This window comes from Protopterus annectens, chromosome 8.part0, assembly GCF_019279795.1.
Source record: "Protopterus annectens isolate FY-2018-M chromosome 8.part0, PAN1.0, whole genome shotgun sequence".
Taxonomy (NCBI): Eukaryota; Metazoa; Chordata; order Ceratodontiformes; family Protopteridae; genus Protopterus; species Protopterus annectens.
In genome coordinates, this window is record NC_056741.1 from 424,203,710 (window position 1) to 424,227,506 (window position 23,797).

The following is a 23,797-nucleotide window of genomic DNA, read 5'->3' on the forward strand; positions in this document are numbered from 1 at the left end:
GCTTTCTATAGTAAAAGTCAAAGTCCTTTTTTTCCCTCTTCACATCTTGAAGAGAAGAGGGTAGTGGGGTGCTGTTTTGGGGACCAGCAGTGGGCACTAGATGGGACAGCTATGGTTCTGATAAAAGTAAATGTTCTAATAGATCACTAGTGAAGTAGCCTAAGCTATATCCATCCTACCCCTGCAACCGGCCAACTTTTCAAAGCTTAAGGTTGCTTTCCATGCATTTCATCTGCCAGGGGTTTGAGAGGAACTCCATGTAAAGACATTTGGAGTGCAAATTATTTCAGAGAACTTTTTGCTTATAAAGGGTGGTAAGAGCCCAGAAAGAACAGTTATGCAAAATACACTAAGATACACTTATCTGTAGCACTAGATGCTCAAATTACAACTGCAGGCTGTATGAGTTGTTTCCTTCATGGGAAACAAAACTGGTTAGCTTCAAAAAGACCCTCCCCCCATAACAACAGCTTCACTCTGACTGCTGATAGGCTATGGTAATCTCAGGTAGGGAAATCAGTCAGACAGAAGCCTTCTTCAGGACTTTCTTGCCCATGCAAGGAGAGAAGAGTCTAACGATCCTGAAGCAAACAACTAATAATAACAAAGAAACATACAAAGAAGAAACACACAAAACCCTATTTTATATCACAGCTACAACTATATACAAGAGTAAGGGGGTGGAGGTGGGTGCTGCTACAGCAGCAGAAGCAGCAGTGAGGAATTCAAACATCTAGTGTTATGGTTAAGTACAACTTGCAAAACTGTACGATGTTCACCTTTCCTACTATTAACAGTAGTCTTTAGACTGTATGCATTATTACCAAAGCCTGTCCAACCTGGAAGTAGGAAGAATACGGATTCAGAAACCTCTGTGAAATGATCCTAATAGAGCTAGACCTGGACCTTGAAAAGGAATCCAGTTTGTAATGCTTTGTAAAAGTCTGTACAGAGGACCATGTAACTGCCTCTAGAATGCTTCTACAGTCAACCCCATTTCCAATTTCCATCGAATAACACAAGGCTCTAGTAGAATGTGCCCTGATACTGTCTGGAATAGATATTCCATGGTGGGAATAACAAAGAGCAATAGCTGAGGACAACAACCTGGAAATGATCTGTTCAGAGACAGGGTGTTCCAATTTTGACCTTTGATGATCAGCCTTTATAACAAATTAGTTCTGCCAAGATAATACCTGAGCTACCTATGCTAGTATGCAGAATCCTTTCTCACTGATGAGGTTCTGGGTAGAAAACTGGGAGATAGGTGGCTTGATTCATAGTAAACTCTGAAACTGCTATGGACATGAATGAGGGGCTTGTTCTTAAAGACATCCTATCCCTGTGGAAAATCCGATACGGTTCACCCACCATGAGAGCCTGCAACTCAGACACTCTTCTTACAAAAATCAGGGCAAAGATGAGTACAGTTTTCCAAGTCAAGAGCCTTAAATCAGCCTAATTGGCACATTCAGAAGGACAAAGTTGTGAACCAAAGTTGGACAAGCCTGTTTATGACTAGGTCTCAGGATTAAAACACCTTTCAGAAAATGTTTTACCACAAACAGAGAAGAAAGAGGAGAATCCATGGGTAAACATGTTGAAATAGCTGCAAATTAACCTTCATGGAGGAAAAAGTGAGGCCAGAGGACAGTAACTCAAACAAATATTTGAGCACCAGTGGTACAAAATCCTTGATGAACTTCTGGTTATTATTAGGTACCAACTAGAAAATCACTTCAACTGACCAATGTAGGATTTTCTAGTAGCAGGCTTTCTTGACTGCTGCATGTCCTCATCAAATGAGTGCCTAAAAGGTATTAGAACTGAATCACCTAGGGAATCAGTTGAAGTTGGTTGAGACTGAGGTAAAACTTTCTCTGTCTTATAGGTTCATAGGTTCATAGGTTTATACTAGGCTATCTGCCCTAAGGCATTTATAAGCCTAGCCCAAAGTTTTGTGGCTTACGCCACCCCTTATGTTAAAAAATATTGTGCCCATTAGTTTGTTTTGCCTCTGTCCAGCAGTGACACAGAGATGATTCCCGGGGTAAACCTACGATCTCCCATCCACCGGTCAAGATTTCTCTTGAACAGAGCCAGCGAGGTGCTCTGCCTCACATGGACCGGGATTTTATTCCACAGCATAGGGAGTCTCTAAGTGACAAATCTATCCCTCCAGCATGTCTTATTTATATCCATGCTAAGGTTTAAGTCGCTTGCTCTAGTGGATCTGGTAGATTTGAATTTTTTGAGGTGGAGCATGTCCATTAATTCCGGGTTGGACATGGCCTTGTATGTCAGGCACAGGTCACCTCTGAGCAGACGGTATGCGACTGAATAGGAGGAGTTTCTTCCTTCTTCAGCAGCATATGACATTTTTTGAATTTCTTTATCCTTTTAGAACTTTTGGGGGGTCTCTCCAATTGCTGCAGGTGTCGGGTGAGTGAGATACATCCATTGGCATTGTACTTCATCTGGGTATCAGTTTCCGTGAGACCCCTCTGAAGGATATCTGTGTCCGATGTACTTTCCACTATGGCGCCCAGTTTGCAGTCATCTGCAAACTTTGTCAGCCATAGTCCTCCTATGTTTGCCTGTACTTCTGAGAAGTAGATGCCGAACAACAGGGGCCAAGGACTGAGCCCTGTGGGACACCACTTGTGACCGGCTTGGAGTCTGACATGGTGCCAGCAACTCTGACCCTGTGGGTTCTGTCCTTTAGCCAGTTTGCAACCCATCTTGTGACATATGGGTTTACATTTAAGCTGGTAAGTTTCTCTATAACACCTGAGTGGGGTATTGTGTCGAAAGCTTTTGCAAGGTCAAGGTAGGCTGTATGGACTGCCTTTCCCTCATCAATGGCCTTGGTGACTGTTTTGAAGAAGTCGACCAAGTTCAAAAGGCATGATCTGCCCTTGACAAAGCCAAACTGGGTCGGGTCCAATGTCTGCAAGTCCCTATGTCTTTGTTTATGAGTTCCATTATGATCCTCTCCATAGCTTTGCAGACCAGGCTTGTTAAGCTTATGGGGCGGTAATTACCAGGGTCCGTAGAGGCACCGCCTTTGTGGAGTGGGACCACAGTTGCCGTACGCCACTCCTTGGGCACATATCCTGTGGTAAGGCTAAGATTAAATAGCTGCCTTATGTGCGGGTTTAGTTCCTCATTGAGTTCGTGTAGCACACAGCCGGGGACACCATCCGGTCCCATTGATGCTGTGTTTTAGCTTTAGAGAGCAGCTTTTACCTGCGCATTTGAGATGTCTGGGAGGCTACACTCCGCTGGGATAGTTATCTCTTCTTTTGGGGGGGAGAGGGGGGTGAAGTTTGCACTGAACCTGTCCGCCAGTATGTTGGCAATGTCTGTGGGTTCGGTGATTTTTGTATCATTTTGGACTAATTCTGAGCATATCTGGGAGATTCCATCCAGGTTTCTAACATAGCTGAAGAAGGCCTTATGATTGTCTTTTGAATCTATGGCAATTTTTCTCTCAAAGTTGGCCTTGGATGATTTTATGAGTGCTCGTATTTTTTTACTAATAATGATCAAGGGTGTCTTCTCTTTTATGGATTTTGCTCTATCATGTAACAGCTTTCTCCTCTTATTGTAAAGTTTGTTTATGGCTGGGGTCCACCAGACTGGACGTTTGCCCTTGGTGGAAAGAATCTTGGTTTTATTAGGGATTGCCTGATCCATGCAGTCCTGGAGGTGTTCGTAGAAGGCATTTGTAAGGGCTTCCATAGCTTGGGTTGTGGTTTCCACTGGCTCGGGGCCTTGAAGGATACCACACCAGTCTTGAGTAGTGTGAAGTTTGCTTTAGAAGTTCTTCACTGTGGTCTTTTTGTTTGGGGTGGGGGCGGGATGTGAATTTCCAGTGAGATTAGTTTATGATCTGATCTCACCAATGTGGGATATACTTCCGGTGTGGAGCATTTTGTCCCCATGTTTGTGATGATGAGATCTAGTATATTTTCTCCTCTTGTGGGAACGGTGACTAGTTGTTCCATGGCATTTGAATTTATGAACTCCAGGAACCTTTGGGCTAAAAAGTTGGGGCTTGAGTAATGTTCCCAGTCTATATTCGGGTAGTTGAAGTCACCCAATATAATGGTGTTTGGAGATACATTTATACCCTCCAGTGTCTTCAGGAAGGCTGTGTGGGGTTCCTGAGTTAGAGAGGGTGGCCTGTAGCATGCTACAAATTGTAGAGCAGTTTTGCCTATTGTTAATTGCACCTGGATGGTTTCCGATGCTTCGTGCGTTGCCACCAACCTGGAGGTGTGGGTATCCTTGATGAATATGGATACACCCCTCCTTTTGTGGTGTGGTCCGGGTTTTGGGGCCGAAACGCATGATATGAGGTAAAACCTGATAGTGCGCGGGTGCTCTCAGGAGCCTTGAACCAGGTTTCAGTTACAGCACAGACATCGATGTTCTCCATACTGAGAAGGGCCTCAAGTGCATGCATTTTGAGATTTAGACTTCTGGCATTGAGCAGCATTACCCTTAGTTTCTTCCCATTTTTGTTTTCTAGGGTGGTAGGTTTAGAATTTGAGCCTTGCCTAAAAAAGGCACTATGGGGGTGGCAAGAGCCTTAGCCAATATCCGGAATCCCAGGGATGACAGGTGCAAGCCGTCTCTTGCGAAGCAGCGTGGCTTGTCAAGCATGTCATCCCAGGCAGACAGACACTGGATCCCCTTTGAATGACACCAGAAATTAAACCAATTGTTAAAGCTGATCATCTTGTCTCTATGTTGTAGCATCATTCTTGGTGAAGGAAGGATACTGCTCAGGGTCAGGGTCATACCTGCCTGGGCTACATAATCAGAGAGCTCCTCTATGTCTCTTTTCATGTAGTCCAGGGAGGTACGTCTCAGGTCGTTCACACCAGCATGGACAATGACTGTGTCATATTTGTACTTGCTGTGGAGTGACCCGAGTGCTTGTGTTATGTGGCGGATTCTAGCGCCCGATAGGCAGCTTACTGTGACCCTCTCCTTATTCAGCCTGGTGAGTGGGACATCAGTGTGTCTGACTATGGAGTCACCTATGACAAGTATGTTTGGTGTTGTATTTGGCCTTAAGGGCTGTGACTGCTTTGCACACTGATTTTGTGGTTTATGTGTTGCCTGTGGTGTGTCATGAGGTGGCAGTTGCTTGGGTGTCTGCTTTGGAGGCCTCTGCTGTTTAGGTAAATTTTTGCTCAGAGCCTACGAGTATGTCTTAGTGTGTTTATGTGTTTGATTCGTTGTTGTGATAGCTTTATGTGAGACTGGTTTTGTGGTGTGTGTAGTTGCCTTCTCCTCCTGTCTGGTCTTGCCAGTCCTGAGTTGAGAGAGCTCAGCCTCCAGTTTGGCCAAATAGCTGCATCTCTCGCAATTATTTGTGTTATGTGGGAGAAGGAGAGGGTTGTCTGTGTACATGAGGCAATTGTAACATTGCCTCAATATTCCCAGATTCACCAACTGGACAGGGGAGGACGCCAGCATCTGGCCCTTCGACATGCTAGAGAAATTAAGAAGTTAGGGGTGTAACTGAATAAGAGAGGACTTGGTAAGGAAGTGGGTACTCCTGGGGGGGGGGGGTTGCTAGTGAGGGACTTTGTATAATACAGAAGTGCTAAACCTGAGTAAGTACATGCAATCAATGAAGAAGCTTGTGGTAATTGCCCTTGGCCAGTATCATAAGAAGAGTGAAACAGTGTTATGTGGGCCAAAATGGGTTACCACAATGATTTTGCGGTGTCCTTCTGAATCTTTGGAATTACCTTGGACATCAGTGGTAAGAATGGAAGTCATACCTCTCAACCTCTTAGGACAAGAAATTTGGACCAAGCTTAACATAATGGGGGATAAAGGCCCCAAAATAGGGAGAGATTTTAAATATTGCTCTTATAAACTTAGAAAAGTTGATAGAATAACAACTTTTGCATTAGCATGCATTTTCTGAAAGATATAAAGTCTGCAACTCAGATATGTGTCATTATTTAGGGACGTCAATCCACAGTGATTTGCCAGAAAACAACAATTTTTATAAGAACAGATAAAATGTGAGGTAAAAATCTGGACATTCTGTGAAAATCTAGACAATTGAGAGGTATGGTGGAAATGCATATGATAGTATTTCCATCCAAGGGAATGAAAATGTATTGATTTTCCATACCTATTTGCAAGGAGCCTTGGCCTAAAACTTTGTTTAGTTGTCTGTTTAGAAAGGTGGTGAACAAATCTATTTGAAGCATTCTCCACAACTGGATCAGTTCCTGGAAAACCCCCTCATTCAATTTCCATTTGTGAGGGTCTGTCCTGGTCTTGTTCAGCTTGTTTGCTACTATGTTTTGCTCTGACAGAATCTAAGATGCTTGGAAGATTAAAGAATTCTGATGTGCTAACTCCCAAATAATCATAACCAGCCTAAACATGGAGTATGATCTTGCACCTCCCTGCTTAAATATGTATCACATAAGTGTGATATTGTCTGTCATCACTTGAAGAGCTTCTGGGGATTAAAGAAAATGAAGAGACTTCAAGGTATGCACCACAGTCAACATATCTTTTATGTCTGAAAAGGCTTAACAGGCCTTGTACCTTTGCACCCATGGAAACCGCTCCCCAAACAAAATCTGATACTTCTGTGGTGACAGATTTGTTTGGGTTCTAAGGAGACTGTCTCCACCACCAATGCAGTTCCCTTTTTATAAAGCCCAAAACTAGAATTTAGGTACATAGGTAGGTACTAGGTTATCTGCTCGAAGCCATTTATAAGCCTAGCCAGAGTGTGTTGGCTTTCGCCGCCCCCTTAGATTAGTTCCCTGTGCTCCACTGAAGTGATCCCAGGGGTAAACTTTCTGTTTCCCATCCAGTCGTCAAGGTTTCTCTTGAAGAGTGCTAGCAAGGAGCTCTGCCTAATGTAGATTGGAATCTTGTTCCAAATCATGGGAAGTCTCTGGGACAGGAATCTATCCCTCCAGCACGTCCTATTTATTGTTGTGGTGAGATTTAGATCCCTAGAGCATTTGTCTCGAGGGGATAAGGTTTTCTTTAGGTGGAGCAGGTCCATCAATTCTGGGTTGAACATGGCCTTATATGTCAGGCAGAGATCACCTCTGAGTAGGTGGTATGCAACTGAGTACAGCTGGAGTTTCTTCAGTCGAGCTGCATAGGGCATCTGTTTGAGGCCAGTGATCCTCTTGGTGAGGTACCTCTGTGGTCTTTCCAGCTGTTGCAGGTGTCTTGTAAGGTACATCCCAAATGGGGCATTGTACTCTATGATGGGTCTGATGAGTGATGAGTAGAGGGGCACAATGACCTCTTTTGATCTGGATGCAAACCCAATTTTGATTAGGTGGGCCACATAGAAGGATTTTCTAACCACTTTGGCAATGTGATTATCAAAGGAGAGATTACTATCTACTTGGGTCCCCAGATACCTTATTATGTTTTCTGTATTTAGGGGACTACCACCTATGTGGTGGTTTTTGGGGGTACTTTGTTATTTCTAAGGGGAATAACTATGCACTTTTTGGCATTTAGCTTGAGGCCATGATTTTGACACCAGGTATCCATCTCAGTGAGTCCCTTTTGGAGGATGTCTGTGTCAGCCAGTGAGTCAGTTATAGCCCCTAGTTTGCAGTCGTCTGCGAACTTGGTCAGCCATAGCCCTCTTGTGCTTGTCTGTACCTCTGTGAAGTATATGCTGAACAGGAGGGGTCCTAGGACTGAGCCCTGGGGAATGTCACTTATAACCGGTTTAGAGTCATACCTAGCTCCCTCAAGTCTCACCATGTGGGTTCTGTCCGTGAGCAAATTGGCAACCCATCTTTTGACATAGGGGTTTATGTTCAGGCTGGTGAGCTTGTCTATAATACCAGAATTAGGAATGGTGTTGAAGGCCTTTTCGAGGTCTAGGTAGGCTGTGTGTACCACCTTTCCCTCGTCTATAGCTTTGGTAACTGTCTCAAAGAAGTCCACCAGGTTTAGGAGGCATGATCTTCCCTTAACAAAGCCGAACTAGGTAGGGTCCAGTGTTTGGAGGTTCCCAATGTCTCTGTTAATGAGTTCCATGATGATGCACTCCATAGCCTTACAGACCAAGCTAGTCAGGCTTATAGGGCGATAGTTCCCAGGGTCTGTTGTGGCTCCACCTTTGTGGAGCAGAATAACTTGCTGTGCGCCACTCTATGGGTATGTAGCCTATGCAGAGGCTGAGTTTGAACAGTGTGTTTAGGTGAGGGGTTAATTCATCTTTGAGCTCATGGAGGACGCAACCTTTGACACCATCCAGTCCCATTAATGCTGTGTTTTGGGCTTTGGAGAGGCCTATTTTAACCTGAGTGTCTGTGATTTCAGTGGCTCTACATTCTTCTGGTATGGTTATGGGCCCTTTTGGGGTGAGAGGGGGGTGAAGTTTGCACTGAACCTGCCTGCCAGGATGTTGGCAATATTGGTTGATTCAGTGTATTTTGTGCCATTCTGCACTAACTCTGAGCAGATTTGAGCATTGCCACTTAGATTCTTGACACAGCTAAAGAATGCCTTGTGGTTATCATTGGAGTCCTTGGCAAGTTTTCTTTCTAAGCTCGCCTTGGACGATTTTATGTGGGATCGTAGTTCCTTGCTGATACTGATCAGGGATGTCTTCCCTTCTTGGGATTTTACTCTTTTCTGTACTAGTTTTCTCCTTCTATTGTACAGCTTGTTTATGGCAGGGGTCCACCAGACTGGTTTCCTTTTCTTGGAGGAGTGAGTCTTGGTTTTGCTTGGGATAGCACAATCCATGCATTCTTATAGGTGCCCATAGAATGCATTAGTAAAGGATTTTGCAGCTTGGACAGCGTTATCCTTTAGCATGGGGGCTTTGAAACTTTCCACCTCCATCTTAAGTAATGTGAAGTTTGCTTTTGAAAAGTTTTTCATGATGGTTTCCTTGTCCGGGGGTGGGGGTGGAATGTGGATATCCAAAGTGATTTGTTTATGGTCAGATCTAACCAGCAAGGGGAACACCAGTTGCCCCTGTTGGTGATGACCAGGTCCAATATGTTGTCTCCTCTGGTGGGAGTGTTGACCAGTTGTTCCAGGGTGTTTGCGTTTATAAATTCTAGGAAATGTTGGGCAAGGGAGTTAGTACTTGAGTAGCTCTCCCAGTTAATGTTTGGGTAGTTGAAATTTGAAACTCAAAAGAATCCAAATGCTGGAGCCATATGTTTTTTTAGAAACAACTGCATCTTTATCATGTGTAATGATAAGAATCATAGAAGTCATGAACATAAGATCCTGAGAAATTCGCTTGCAGAAGTCTGAGACTGACTGTAAAAGTTCAGGAATGATTTCAGTTAAAAATCTACCTTCTCTAGTGTTAATAAGATCTTTGAAGAGAAGTATTTATTTCACTTTGTTTGCAGGAAAATTCTGACTGATGTTTTCAGAGGACGACCAGGGAGAAAAGCTTAACAGAAAAAGTATACAATACATATTAAACAATATAAAAACAGATTAAATATTACAGTGATTTATAGGGTGTTGTGCTGCATATGCACACTTTTGTACATTCATAATGGTAGCATAGTACATTTGTAAACATTTGAGGTTTTGCAACAGCTTTGTAGAGCAGATTTTTACATCCATGTATCACAGAGTATTAGAATCGTGGTCATTTGAGTTATTTCAACAGTATAGTACATCCTAATGAGAACAAAAGAGTATGTTAATAGTACAAATTCACGTGTGTAAGTGTAAATACATTTATGTTCATATGAGTTAGTGGAACAGTTTAGAGCATCCTTAAAAGAGCAGAGAATAGGATATTTATAAGCATGCAAGTTATTGCAAACATTGGAAGCTGGTTACATTAAAGTAGCAAAGGGCAGAAAGTATACAGATATTACTGGGGGATGGTTTGCTGAAAGGGGAGAAAAGGGGTCGGTGCCCTATCTGAAGGATGAGGTTATTGGGGTATAGTATGCTGCAGTCATATTGTAGTAGAGAAGGAAACGTGTGTAGGTTAGCAAAAGGGAGGATTGTGCTGTTATGGTGCAGTTTAAGAGAGAAAAAGTGACTAAGTCCAGGGAGTTTAGCCTGGTGTATTGCAGGAACACAGCCAGTTCTTTAGTAGGTATGTTTTGAGTGATGACTTAAAGCTAGTTGTTTTGTGTGTCTGTCTTATTTTGTGGGGGATTCAGTTCCATGTTTTTGCTACTTGGTTGAAGTATAACGAGTCCCCTGCGGTGTTATTAGATTTAGATATGGCTTGGAGGGCTTTATTGTTGGACCTTAGTACTCGATTAGAGGTGTGAGGCAAAAGTATTTCTTTTAAGGCTGGACATTTTTCTGGGGAATTTATAAGTCTGCGGGCTATAGTCACTTAACAGTAGTGGAGGTGGTTTGTAAGTTCTAGCCAACTGAGATTTTTTAGAGCTATGCAATGGTGAGTTTTTTGGGGTTGTGAGCTGCAAATTTTGTTGTAGTCAGTCTCTAGCTTGTTTTTGGTGGTCACCTTAAGGTTTGTACAGACAGGTATGGCATAGATTGGTGGTGGGTGTATGTATGATTGTGCTATGGTCTTCCTGGTGTGATCAGTGTGGAACTGTTTAGCTCTGTAGAAGGTACCTAGTTTTCAGTTTGTCTTTTTGATGGTTAGTTGAAGGTGTTGGTCATACTTGAGAATATCACTGAGTAATACTTTGAGGACTTTGGCTTATTGTATGCATTCTATTGTGGTTCCATTTGATGACAGGACTTTGAATGACTGTTTTTGACTGGAATAAGTTTTGGGAGTTTAAAGCATTAATTGTATTTTTAGGCATTGAGGAGCAAGTCAGAATTGAAAAACCACGATTTGATATCTAGGAAGGTTTGTTGGGTGGTATCCTGAAGGGAAGTTAGTGTTTGGCCCAAGAAGATGAGTGCAGCATCATCTGTATACTGTAATAAGGCAGCTTGTCTAGTGGTGGGCTGTTGGTTGTTGACAAAGATGTTAAAGGGTAGGGGGCCTAGTATTTATCCCTAGAGGATGCCGACTGTTACTGGGAGGAAATCAGAGTATTGTTGTTTTACATTTCATGGCTTGCTTCCTATTTGATATGTAGCTGTGGAACCTGGTTAATGAAGGGGTATTGAGGCCCATGAAGGCTAGCTCCAGTAGGAGCATTTGATGAGGTACAGTATCAAATGCTTTGGGCAGGTTTAAGAATACTGTTGATACTAACTTTCCACTGATTCTGAGATGGTTAACTGTATTTGTGAAGTTTAGGAGGGCAGTGGTTGTGCTGTGGTTAGGCTGAAAGCCATGTTGAGTGGAGGATGGTAGGTTGTCATTGGTGAGGAATTTGAGTAGTGAGGTGTGAATACATTTTTTTAGTATCTTGAACATGGGTGATCAAATACTGACAGGACGGTAGTTGGTGCAGTAGAACTTCCACCTTCATGTAAGGGTATTATGTATGATAGTTTCCAGATTTTGGGGATGTGGTTCTCTTGTATGGATAAGTTAATTAGAATGGAGACAGGGAGTGCAATGGCTTCTGCTGCTTATTTTAGGTACTTAGCTGGAAGCATGTCTGCAGCTAAGGTGGTTAGTTTTAGTTTTAGTAGGTGTTTTTTATTGTTGATGTGGGGACTGTGTTTAAAGAAAGTTTCATTAGTGGTACAGGGTTGTGGAATGGTGCTGGGTACTAATTGATTTTTACAGGTTATTGCTAGGATAGAGTTTACAAAGTGGGTATTAAATATCTTTACAATATTAGCTGGGTTGTTAGTGATTGTTGCATGGCAAGGGGTGGTGGATTGTCCAAGGTGGAGTAGTGATTTTAGGGATTGCCAGAATAGTTTTGGGTTATTTTTGTGGGTGCTTTGTCGTGCAGTAAAATATTATTTTTTGTCAGCAATTTTTTTTTTTTGTGTGTGTTAGGTTCCTGAGATTTCCTGTAATCTTGTACAGCTGTCTGTTTTTTATTTTTATTTACATTTTCCAGGCATAGTCTCTTTTGACATTATTTGTTTGGTAGGCTTTGAGAGCGAAGGTGCAGGGATGGACATAACACTTTTGTTTCTGAGTGCGGCTTATTTATTTAATATGGTAAAGAAATTTTGGTTGACGTGATTAACAGCTTTGTCTAATGGCAGGGTGTTTAGGCAGTTCCAACTGTATTGTTTTAGGGTTGCTATAAGGAGATGGTTGAAATTGTGTAAATTTCTGACCTGTTTGTAAGTTATTTGTCTGTCTATGTTTAATCAGTGTCTAATAATATAGGTGGGTAGGTGGTCACTTATGCTGACTGATAGAGTTTCACTATCCTTGATATTATTTGTAAATGTCCAGAGTAGTTTCTGTGCCATTCTGTGTGTGTTCCAGTAGTAACATTTATTAACTGGGAAAACCCAAAAACATTTAAATCAGTTGTAGAACTGATTATCTGTTTCCAAACCAGGTTTATGTCACCTAGGATTAGATGGCAGCCCAGGAACACAATCCTGTAAATTGGAGTAAAGGAGGATTTTATAATCTGGAAACTCAGATTGGTCAGAAGGGACATAACCCAAGTTAATGACCCTTGACATCAGGATAAAGACACTGCAAAGGTGATCAATTCCTCTAAATAAGGAAAAAGTGAACGCCATTTAGTCTGCAACAAGCTGAGACTGGAGCTAGCATTTTGTGAGCATCTATGGAGCTGTAAAAAAAACCAAGGCTTCATGCAGACACCTGATAATATAACCAAAAAACTGAGAATTTTAGAAACTTCCTGAAGCCTGTGGCTATGGGAATGTGGTAATAAGCATCATTTAAAAATATAGTGCTACCAAGTAGCTCATGGGAGGAGTAAGAGCTAACAGTTTCTGCAAAGTCAACATTTTGAATTTTGGTACTTTCACATACAGATTTAGAAATGAATGACCTAGTGCTGGTCTCCAACAGACCTCTTTCTTTGGCATCAGAAACATTCTGGAAGAGAAATAAAAAATAACAGGAAACAAAACCAAGGAACAGCAAGCTTCAAAGCGAGACCTGACCAACGTAATCCACAAACTGAGGAATGCCAAGTGTGTTGTTGGAAAAAGACTTTAATAGAAGAACAAGCGCTTTCGCTCGGCTAAATACCGAGCTTTCTCAAGTTGAAAATGGATTTAACAATAAACAAACAGTGCCGTTTTATAAGTCTTTCCCTGTCACATGATAAGTTAATTAACTAATAATTTCAGGTCGATTAACTGTGAGTGGAAAATACTGGTGAAATAAAGAAATACTCACATTTAAACACATTACTCAACTAAAAACATCAATTAAAACATCTTAGGCTATACATAACCATGTGTATTTATTAAATCTGAGGGAATATGTATATATGTAAAAACCTATTATAAAAACTTCATTATCAAATATGTTAAGATGTATTTCTATTGTTTATAAATGTATTTGATGTGTTTAATATAATTAGTATACCTGTTAAAAATACATTTATTTTAAAAATAAAAACATAATAAGGATTTTAAAAAAGAATTTTAAAAAACTTTACTAACATAAGTATTGTTGTTATTAAAATCTTGTTGCAAGCAATAAACACGTGCAACAGTCAGTAGCGCGCCTTGCACAGTATATTTACATATGAACCTATAAGCATGCTCTTCTAATTTTAAGAACACTGCTGATGTTAACACTTTCATTTAAACCCGGGGCTTTATTTGCCTCCAACCTGAGTTGCCAGAAGAGCTCTTTATATTCTAGACTTGTTTCCCAGTCTCCACCCCTGGCATCAGGAAGTACTTGTTCCAATACTAGGAATTTAAATTTAAAATTGTTGCAAACCAGAGAATGCTTATACAAAGCATTTGATTCTTTTCGCTTAGAAATATCATACAAATGCTCGTAGATCCTCCTCCTAAAAGGCCTTTCTGTTTTGCCAATGTAGAAACTAGTGCAGGTGGTACATAGTTCTAAATATACAACCCCTTTACTGCCACAGTTTGTAAAAACTTTGGGCATAAACAGAAAGTTCCTAGAAGTAACGTATACACTTGGGGTGTCCAAAATAGTGTTGCATTGTTTGCAGGCCCCACATTTAAAAGTGCCTGCTTTGGACAATTGAGTGCTCATTCTGGTAAAGTTCAAAAATTTCTTTAAGGTTAATATCCCTCTTTCTAGTAAACTTTGGGTGTGGTAGTATTATGTTTTTTAGTTCGTCATGAAGTGAGAGAACTGGCCAATGTCTGTGGAAAATTTTCTCTACTTCAAAAGAGTTGAGACAGTAGGTGTAAATGAAACTGCCATGATCATGGTCAAGCTTTTTAATGTCAGTATGGTGCACCACCACCTCTGTACCTAAAAGAGGGGGGTAGACCATTTCTGTACTGTCTATTACTTGTTGGGCCAGGGTGGTTAAAAGTGTTAAAGGATATCCTCTCTCAAGAAATAAGGATTTTAAAAAATCAATCTCTTCTAAAAAATCATGTAAAGTGCTAGACATTCTAGAAGCTCTTATAAACTGTCCTTGGACAATACTCTTTTTCTGGTAAAAGGGATGTCCACTCTGAAAATGTAAATATGTGTTGGAAAACGTTGGTTTCCTGTATAATTTGGATTGAAAAGTGTTATTAACGCGGTCCTTATATATGGTTACATCAAGGTAGTGTAATTCATCCTTGTTAGTCGTGTACGTGAAAGATAAAAAATGAGTGGTCATATTCAGGTACTTAACAAAGTCCAGAAACTGGTCATAAGTCCCTGCCCAAAAAATACATATATCATCTAGGTACCTTTTGTAGTGCACTAGGTGTTGAGCCCAGGTGGTAGAGAAAATGAACCTTTGTTCCCATCTGTGTAAGACGACATTAGCATAGAAGGATGCACAGGGAGTACCCATAGCTACTCCTTTTTTCTGCTTGTATATTTCACCGTTAAAGTGTATATAGTTGTTTTCTAAAATTGTTTCCATGTATTCAACTAACAGGTTAATTACAGTGTTGCCCAGGTTGGTTTCAGTGCTTAGTACTTCGTTAAACCACTCTAAGCCCACTGAGTGTGGAATACTTGGAAATAGATCAACAATGTCTATAGTGATCAAAAGGAGTTCCGGTCTGTAAAGGGCTTGTTTTATTCCTTTAAGGAAATCCCAGGAGTCCTTACAAACATGTTCTAGTGATGTACCGAACTGTTTGGTTACCTGGTCAATAAATTTCCCTAAAGGTTCTGTAATGCTTCCTGCCCCAGATACAATAGGTTGAAATTTTAAAGGGTCAAGCCCTTTGTGTATCTTGGGGATTCCAAAAATGACAGGAATTTTTGGTTTGTTAACCTGCAGGTAGTTGTAAAGCTTTTCGTTGATAACGCCTTGAAGTAAATGATCAGATAACATGAAACTAATTTTTGAATAGGCTATGTTAGCTTCATTTCTAGAAACTAACTCATACTGGTTAGAGTCCTGTAACATACTATAGATGTAAGTGTCATAGTCAGGGTTGTACATCAACACCACCCCACCCCCTTTGTCAGGTTTCATGACTCTGACATTCTCTTTCTTGAAATGGTTGATAAGTCTGGATGCTTGTTGGTCTAAATTAGTTAAAGGGGTTTTAACCACTTTGGACCGAAAAAGTCTAAGGTCCCTATCAACAAGTTCCTCAAAGACCTTGATGGATGGGTGAGCGGGGGGGTTAAAAGTACTACTCTTGCTCAGTTTATTGTCAGTAAAAGGTTGCCCTTTGAAGTAAAGTGTAAGGTTTAAATTTCTTACAAAGATTTTCAAATCTATAAGGGTGTTCACTATGTTGAGAGGGTGTAAGGGTACAAACTGAAGACCTCTAGTCAGCAGGTCAAAAGCATTCTGCTTAATGTCAGCATCTGTGTAGTTGTAAATAGTAAAATTGTCCTTCTTGATTACAACGTAATTGCTGCCTAGTTCTGTAGACATATTTTGTTCATTCTGAATCCCATTACCAGCTTGACTTGCTGCTATCTCTTGTTCCACCCTTGTGGTATCTGTTTCTGTCCCCTCCCCCCGCTCTCCCGAGGGGTTGCTGAAAATCCTGGAAGGAATCTTTCCTTCCTTTCTCAGCCAACCTTTCACTTCTACGAAGTGGTTCACTATATTTTAAATTGTGTTCTTCAGAGGTATTGCCCTGGTTGTTGTTGTTAGTGTAACTACCCACGCTCGGTTTGTTGACCCATTGCGATTTACCAGGGAGTGGGCATACCACCCCTTCACGATATTCAATAAGATCACGTTCCAGTTTACGTACTTTTCGATTTAAAATTCTAACACAAAACTGGTCTACTTCGTCAAACACTTTGTCATAATTAAACTTGACACTCTGAAAATTTCTGTCATTCACCAAAGAGTTGTTCAAAGTATTTAATTCAGTTAAGAGAATATCGGCTTTCGCCTCGTATTCAAAAACCATAGCATTCAAAATTTCAATGCCAGCCCTATCAAAAATGTCACATAATTTCTTATAGTATGAAGATCCCATCTGTACATTGTTAGGGAATTTAAAACAATGCAGACCCTTCGGTACATGTTGCACAGATACACACTCTTTTAAATAATTAATTTCGAGCTGGTTGCTCTTATATGCATATAGTTTGTTAAAATTGAACTCAATGTTATTTGAAATGTTAGTGTTTACAGTACCTTGATTGAAGACAAATTGTTGGTCTGCCCAGGCATTAAAATTAAAATCTTTGGACTGCCTGTCATGTGCGTTGTTAACTGCAGAAGATAGAGACCCAATGTGCTCAGAGCCGACTGCTCTAGCAAACGTAGAGTTAGACGGAAGAGGAGCTTCCATGGTAACAGTACCACCTCGTACCAAGCCTGGTGGAGACTTTCTCCTCGTATCAAGAATTTGTTGTTGATTCCCAGGCAGTAAAACATCGTTGTCGCTGTTGCTTTTTAGCAGGTTAGTCAATTGCGTCAGCAGGGAAAAGACTTAGTTGAATTCTCTCTGTGTTACAGGACCGTCTTCACGGTTATCTTTTAGCAGCTGAGGTGTATCAGCGAAATTAATGGATTCGGTCTCCTCAGCCATGAAGCAGTAGCACCAAACGTTCAAACCAAGAAATAAAAAATAACAGGAAACCAAACCAAGGAACAGCAAGCTTCAAAGCGAGACCTGACCAACGTAATCCACAAACTGAGGAATGCCAAGTGTGTTGTTGAAAAAAGACTTTAATAGAAGAACAAGCGCTTTCGCTCAGCTAAATACCAAGCTTTCTCAAGTTGAAAATGGATTTAACAATAAACAAACAGTGCCATTTTATAAGTCTTTCCCTGTCACATGATAAGTTCATTAACTAATAATTTCAGGTCGATTAACTGTGAGTGGAAAATACTGGTGAAATAAAGAAATACTCACATTTAAACACATTACTCAACTAAAAACATCAATTAAAACATCTTAGGCTATACATAACCATGTGTATTTATTAAATCTGAGGGAATATGTATATATGTAAAAACCTATTATAAAAACTTTGTTATCAAATATGTTAAGATGTATTTCCATTGTTTATAAATGTATTTGATGTGTTTAATATAATTAGTATACCTGTTAAAACTACATTTATTTTAAAAATAAAAACATAATAAGGATTTTAAAAAAGAATTTTAAAAAATTTTACTAACATAAGTTTTGTTGAAGTCTGGAAGAGAACCTTTTGCCCCTCTGACTTGCAGGCACTAGTTCTATGAACCCTCAGTTGTGTTAAGACTGAAGAGCCTGAAGAAAAAATCCTGTTTGGTTTCAAAAGTGTGAAGGAATTTCCCTGAATGGAGGTTTTTGTATCCAGTGCCATCTGTAACCCTCTTGCACCACTTTTAGTTCCCAAGAATCTGAAACAATGTTTTGCCAAACAGGGGTGCTGATGGCCATTTGGTGGGACAGATTTGTAGAGATATTGGCCAGAGGAGAGGGAAGGGGGGGGGGTGCTGGCATAGTCCTGTTCTGAACTGCTAGTCTGTCCCCTTCTCTGAAAGGACAACCCCTGTTTCTTGTTATAGCCCCCCTGGCCGTCACTTTTTAATATCTTGTTTGTCAGAAAATGTCTGTTTTTGCTAATATGGCTTAAAAAAAAGAGGCCTACAATATTTGTATTGGGTTACATGAAAATACTGCCTTATCTAAAGAAGAATATAAGATTTCAGACCTCATCAGCAAATTTTTGATTACATACCCAGGCATATGTTCTTAAGACTGCAGCAGTGGCAGTGACCCTAGACACAGTACCCACACAATCATAGAAAATCTTCAAAGCATGTTTTGATACTTGGAACAGGGTAGAAACAGTTTGATTCAAAAAGAGCTTTCTTTTTAGGAAGAGTGTTAGCCAGTTTTCCTCAGACTTTCTGGTAATTCAGAATTCTGAAGGCTAAAGTGGAAGAAGAAAATATTCTCTTACATATATTGTCCAACATCTTTATTTATTTACTGACATTTGTTAACTGGGTTGGTCCAGCTGGGCTTGTGGCCCATTTTCAGTAGAGACCTGATGAGAAAAGCTCCATACAAAAACAGTTTACTGAAATTAAAAACATTTGACTCAAAAGTATGACAAATTAAATCAGTTAAACAAAAAAAGTTAAATATACAAAGCAGTAATACATGCAGAAGGGATATACACATCATGTTTTTACAGACTAACAACAGAGATACAATATACATCAAGTTTTTTTGTCCAGCAGTATTGCTTTGATAGAGTTTGGTAAGTATTGGCCTGAAGGCATACTTGTATGAAAGGCACGGGAGGGGTGAGGGGAGGTTAAGTTGGGGCATGACAGAGGCATCTTTTGGAGTTAAGTAAATGAAGTTTGTTTTTTCTTTGAAGTGTGATGGGTGGATAATGGAACGTATATCAAGTGGAAGTTTGTTCCAAGCATGGGCAACCGAGTGTTTATATAGTAGTTTACCTACTGTTTTTTTAGGTTGGTAGATGTCCATTAGTTGCTGATTAGAGGTACGGAGAGTCTGAGGTGGAGTATAGATACAGATGAAGGAAGATAGAGCAGGACATGAAGAAGGTTTGTAGAGAATGAAGTGTAACATCTGAAGTTGAGATAGCAGTAGTAGTTGAGGAAATTCTAGCCACTGGAGAGAGTTTAGGGCAAGGCAGTGATGAGAACTGTATGGAGAGTTTGTGATAAATCTAGTTATCTTATGGTAAGTTTGTTGAAGTTTGTTCAAGATTGTAGACTGGATGTTAGAAAGCACTCGGGCAGCATATAGAAGGGAGGGAGGAGTACAGCTTGTGCAAGGGAGAGTCTGGCATTAGCGGTTAGAAATCTTTTGCTGCAATACAGTAAGCCAAGTTTCTGGTGTGCCTTTTTTATACATTGGAGCATGTGAAGGTTAATTTGAGTTCATCATCAATGATAACACCCAGACGTTTTGTGTGACTTTCAGGTAGGATTGTAGTGTTGTTAGAGAATGTAATAGAAAAGGTGGATTTGTAGTGAGTGAGAGATTTGGGCAAAAAGAGTAAGAGTTTGGTCTTTCTAGGGTTTAGGATAAGTAGGTTATTGGATCACCACTGTTCTGTGGAAAGGAAGGCTTGATGATTTAGGGTATGGAGTTCAGAAATATTGTCAGAGATGGAGATGAGAGTTGAGTCATCTGCATATTGGATGAGGGAGGATTGTTTACAAGATGTGTGGAGATCATTAGAAAAGACATTAAACAGGAGAGAACCCAGGATGGAACCTTGTGGTACTCCGGTTGGGACAGGTATAAATAGAGAGAAGGAAGAGAGCCACTTGACAAATTGCTGCCTACAAGATAAGTAACTGGAGAACCAGGCAATGGATGAAGACGATAGACTAAGATTTGTAAGTTTAGATAGCAGTAGAGGGTGGGGGAATGTCTCAAAGACTTTGGAAAGGTGAAGGAAGAGAGAAGATATGAGTTTATTGTTATCTAGGGCCTCAGCAATGGTATGTGCGAAGGATAAGAGGGTAGTAGTCATGAGTAGGTTATGCTGGAGGAGGTAGTTAAGAAGTTGTGAGTGAATGCATTTTTCAAGAATCTTCGAGAGGGGGGATAGAATGGCGATGCATCAGTAGTCAGATGGCTCTGTAGAGTTTCTACCTTTATGCAGAGGAATAGTGAAGAAGGATTTCCATAGGTTAGGGACAGTGGATTCTTGAATAGATCTATTGATTAGAATAGATACTGGATAGGCAATGGAATTGGAAGTGAATTTGAGGAAAGTAGGAGGTAGATTGTCAGTGGAGGGAGAGCAGGGTTTGAGCTTTTGTAAAACAGATTTGATGTAGGAGGTAGGAACTGGGTGAAAAGAGAATAGATCTTGGTTAGGAGGGTTGTAAGGAGTAGGTAGAGAAAGTGCTACACTTCGAAGGTATGGGTGTTTGGATTGTGTCAATAAAATGTTTATTGAGGAGGGTAGCAGTTTCCAGAGGGGATGTGTTTGGGTAAGGGCAGGGTTTTGAGGGGCAGCCAGTAGAAAGGACACTGTTAAGAGTACACCAAAATTTCCAAGGGTTGGATTTGCTATTGAGCTGAGGAGAGTTATAGTAGGACTTTTTTGTCATTATTAGTTTGTTTCTTAGTAAGATTCCTAAGCTGTCTATATTTGTGTAGCAGAGGTAGTTCCTTGGTTTTTATCCAGGCTTTCCAAGCACTGTCTCTTTTGTGCATAAGGGACCTAGTTTCTTTGGAAAGCCAGGGAGCATAATTGGATTTTATTCTGATCTTCCTAAAGGGGGCAAAGGAGTTTAGAATGTTCAAAAAGATGCTATTGAACATATTGACCAAATCATTGAGAGGGCATTGTTTGAGGATGGACCAGTCTATATTAGAAAGGATGGAGTTGAATTGGGCTAGAAAGTTTGCGACAATCCCTGTAAAGGTGGGGTTTGGGGTTTGTGTGGTGTATCTTAGGACAGAGGTGGGGAGGTGGTCACTAAGGCAGTCAAGTATGGTAGTGGGGTTGTGGTAGTGGTGGGGTGAGTTGGTAAGTATCCAGTCAATTATGGAGCTTGTAGATGAGTTTTTATGGAGGCGGGTGGGGGAAGATATCAGTTGATGGAAGTTGTGTAGGTTGATACTAAGTTGTGGAGAGTCAGTTCTAAGTTTGGACCAATCTAGGTTGACATCTCCTAAGATGAGGGTTTCGTAGGGAATATTTTGGGAGAACCAGAACAGCAAATTTCTTGTGAAGACTGAGGTGGCAATTTAGGATGATAAGTTCAGCTCTGAGTGGAAGGCAGGGATGGGTATGGGGAAAGGTAATAGGTTGATGCTATTGGAGGGAAGGATGGCTGCGCTACCCCCTGTTTTTGGGAATCTGTCAGAGCAATAGATATTATAACCTGGTGGGAGAATTTCATTATTAGTGATATGTGGCTTAACCCAAGTTTCTGATAAGGAAAGGATGTGAGGGTTTGTAAGGGCTAACCAGGATTGAAACTCGGTGATTTTGCTTGTTAGGCTTTGGCTGTTTAATGAGTATACAGAGAAGTGCTTGGATAAGAATGAGTTTAGTGAATGAGGCTAGGGATAGTGAGAGGTGTGTGGAGGGGGGGGTAGATGGCAAGAGAGGTATGTGGCTGTGAGGAGAGGGGGAGGGGCCTGGGTTGGGGTGGATGGCCCACAATAACAGTAAGTTATTTTTGTGAAGTGATAGAATAGTAATATGTAAATGTAGTTTGGGTTTATATTTGTACATAGGTGTGAGGATTTGTGGTCTGCACAGCTTGTGAAGGCATGAGCTGGAGAGGTTGAACAAGGTTGAGGAGATATAATAGGGAAAGAAGTGATGTAGTTTGAGTTAGGCAAGAAGTTTGTCAGTGGATGGTTGGGAAGGAAGGGGAGGGAGTGGATGGTATAAAGGAAACTGTAATGGGGTGTGTGGGATTGGGGGTAGGGTAGGGGAGCGAAGTGAGCCCGAGCATACTGAGGGCGAACGGAGCAGGGCTACACCCATGGATAAAAATCTCAGAAGCAGAGAAAAAAGAAAAACAATCTGCAAAAGCAGGTAAGGTTAACAAATGTGTGAGCAGGAAAGGGGCCAGCAGAGGCTCATAGAGACATTGATTAAGTAGTTCTGTAAGTTTTTAGGTAAAGAAGCAGGAATACAGTAGCTGGAGACAGAGGGGATAGTTAGATGAAGTAGGGATACTTCAGAGTAGAAGACAAATGAGTGAGCAGAAGGGGTGGGTCAGCAAATAATAGAGCAATTCAGAGTGCAGAAAATAGATGGAGGAAGGCAGAAAGAGAAGACAGCAGGTTAGGAAGGAGGTAGAGAAAGCTTAGAGCAGTCCATGGATGTGCAATGGAGATAGCCACTATGGGAGCAACAGTACAGTATAGACGTCAACTAACACCTTATTAGAGTTAAGCAGGACATACTTAAACAGTCCAAAAAATTGGAGGGAGACACCCACGATGGGACTTGGCCACAGGTAGTTCTAGGCAGGGTGGATCAAAGGGCTAATTGGAGCAGTAGAGGTAGCTTGCTAACCCCCAAAAAAGAAGAAGAGAGATAAAGGGGTCAGAGAGAAGAATAAACCTTGCCTTCTTCATCACCAGGGGAAGGGTTTGTGTTAAGGATGAACCTGTTGCCAGCATGAGAAGCAATTAAAATTTGTGCTGGATCAAATTTAAGGTGAGAGAAAATAAATTATTTATTTACATTATTTTACTGGGAAAGTCCATCTGGGCCAGAAGACCATTTTCAGCGGAGGCCCGGGGAGAAAAGGTCCACAGAAATACAAGCAAAATACAACAGTTAGATACTATAATAGTATACATATATTAAGATGCAGAAAACATACCATCTAGTTAGTCTATACAAAGTAGTGTTCAATACAGTTTTCTAGTAGGTACAGGTTCAAAACGAAAAACACACAAGCATTTCGGTGAAGATCACTGAAAGAAAAGAAAATTAGTACTGTGTACGTATTAAATAATAGTTATGAACAAATGAGATTTCACACACACACACACACACACACACATATATATATATATATATATATATATATATATATATATATATATATATATATATATATATGGGTCTACCTGAGATGGTCGACAAGCCATTTGATCGACTTTCATTTGGTCGACAATTCATTTGGTCGACAGGCAGATTTGCCCCCCTCCCCAATGTTGTGCGACCCTGGAGTTGATATATATAGATGTTATGTGATCCTATCTCGCCTACATTCTGACTGATGGGTTCGGAGCCGATCCCTCGGCTCCGACTGCTGCTTATGCCAAAATGAAATCTCTTATTGGCTGAGCTTACTATATCCCAGGATGCACCACTACCAGTCCCCCAGATCTCGTTTGCCGCTAACAAGTGAAGACGTGGTCTCGAGCTGGCTGAGCTAAGTAGTGATTATTTTCACTAACTTTCTGTCAGGAATCTCTTTATTCTTCAACAAAAAGCTGTTTTAACAGCTATTCTTGTATTTAGAGTGCGTTTGGAGAAATTTACTTAGTAAATTCTTGTGTTGTGAGTGTTGACTAGGAGTACCTCTTGTGTGGAAAGGCCTTTCCCGGTCTTTTTTTGTTGGTTGTTAGGTGACTCCTTTCTGTTTAGGGATTTCGGATCCTTCTATTGCTGATAGTTTCTCTTTCTTTTAAAAGAAGGAAGAAGCAGAGAAAATTTGTTTCTAATTACGGTGTTTGTACTGTGTTTTGGCTTAATTCACCAGAATGTCTCAAGTTCCTAGGCCTTCAGGCTTTAAAAAAGTGCACAAAGTGCAACTTTAAAATGTCTATCACAGATGTTCACTCTCTCTGTGTTTATTGTTTAGGTGCAAAACATTTGCAGGAGTCCTGC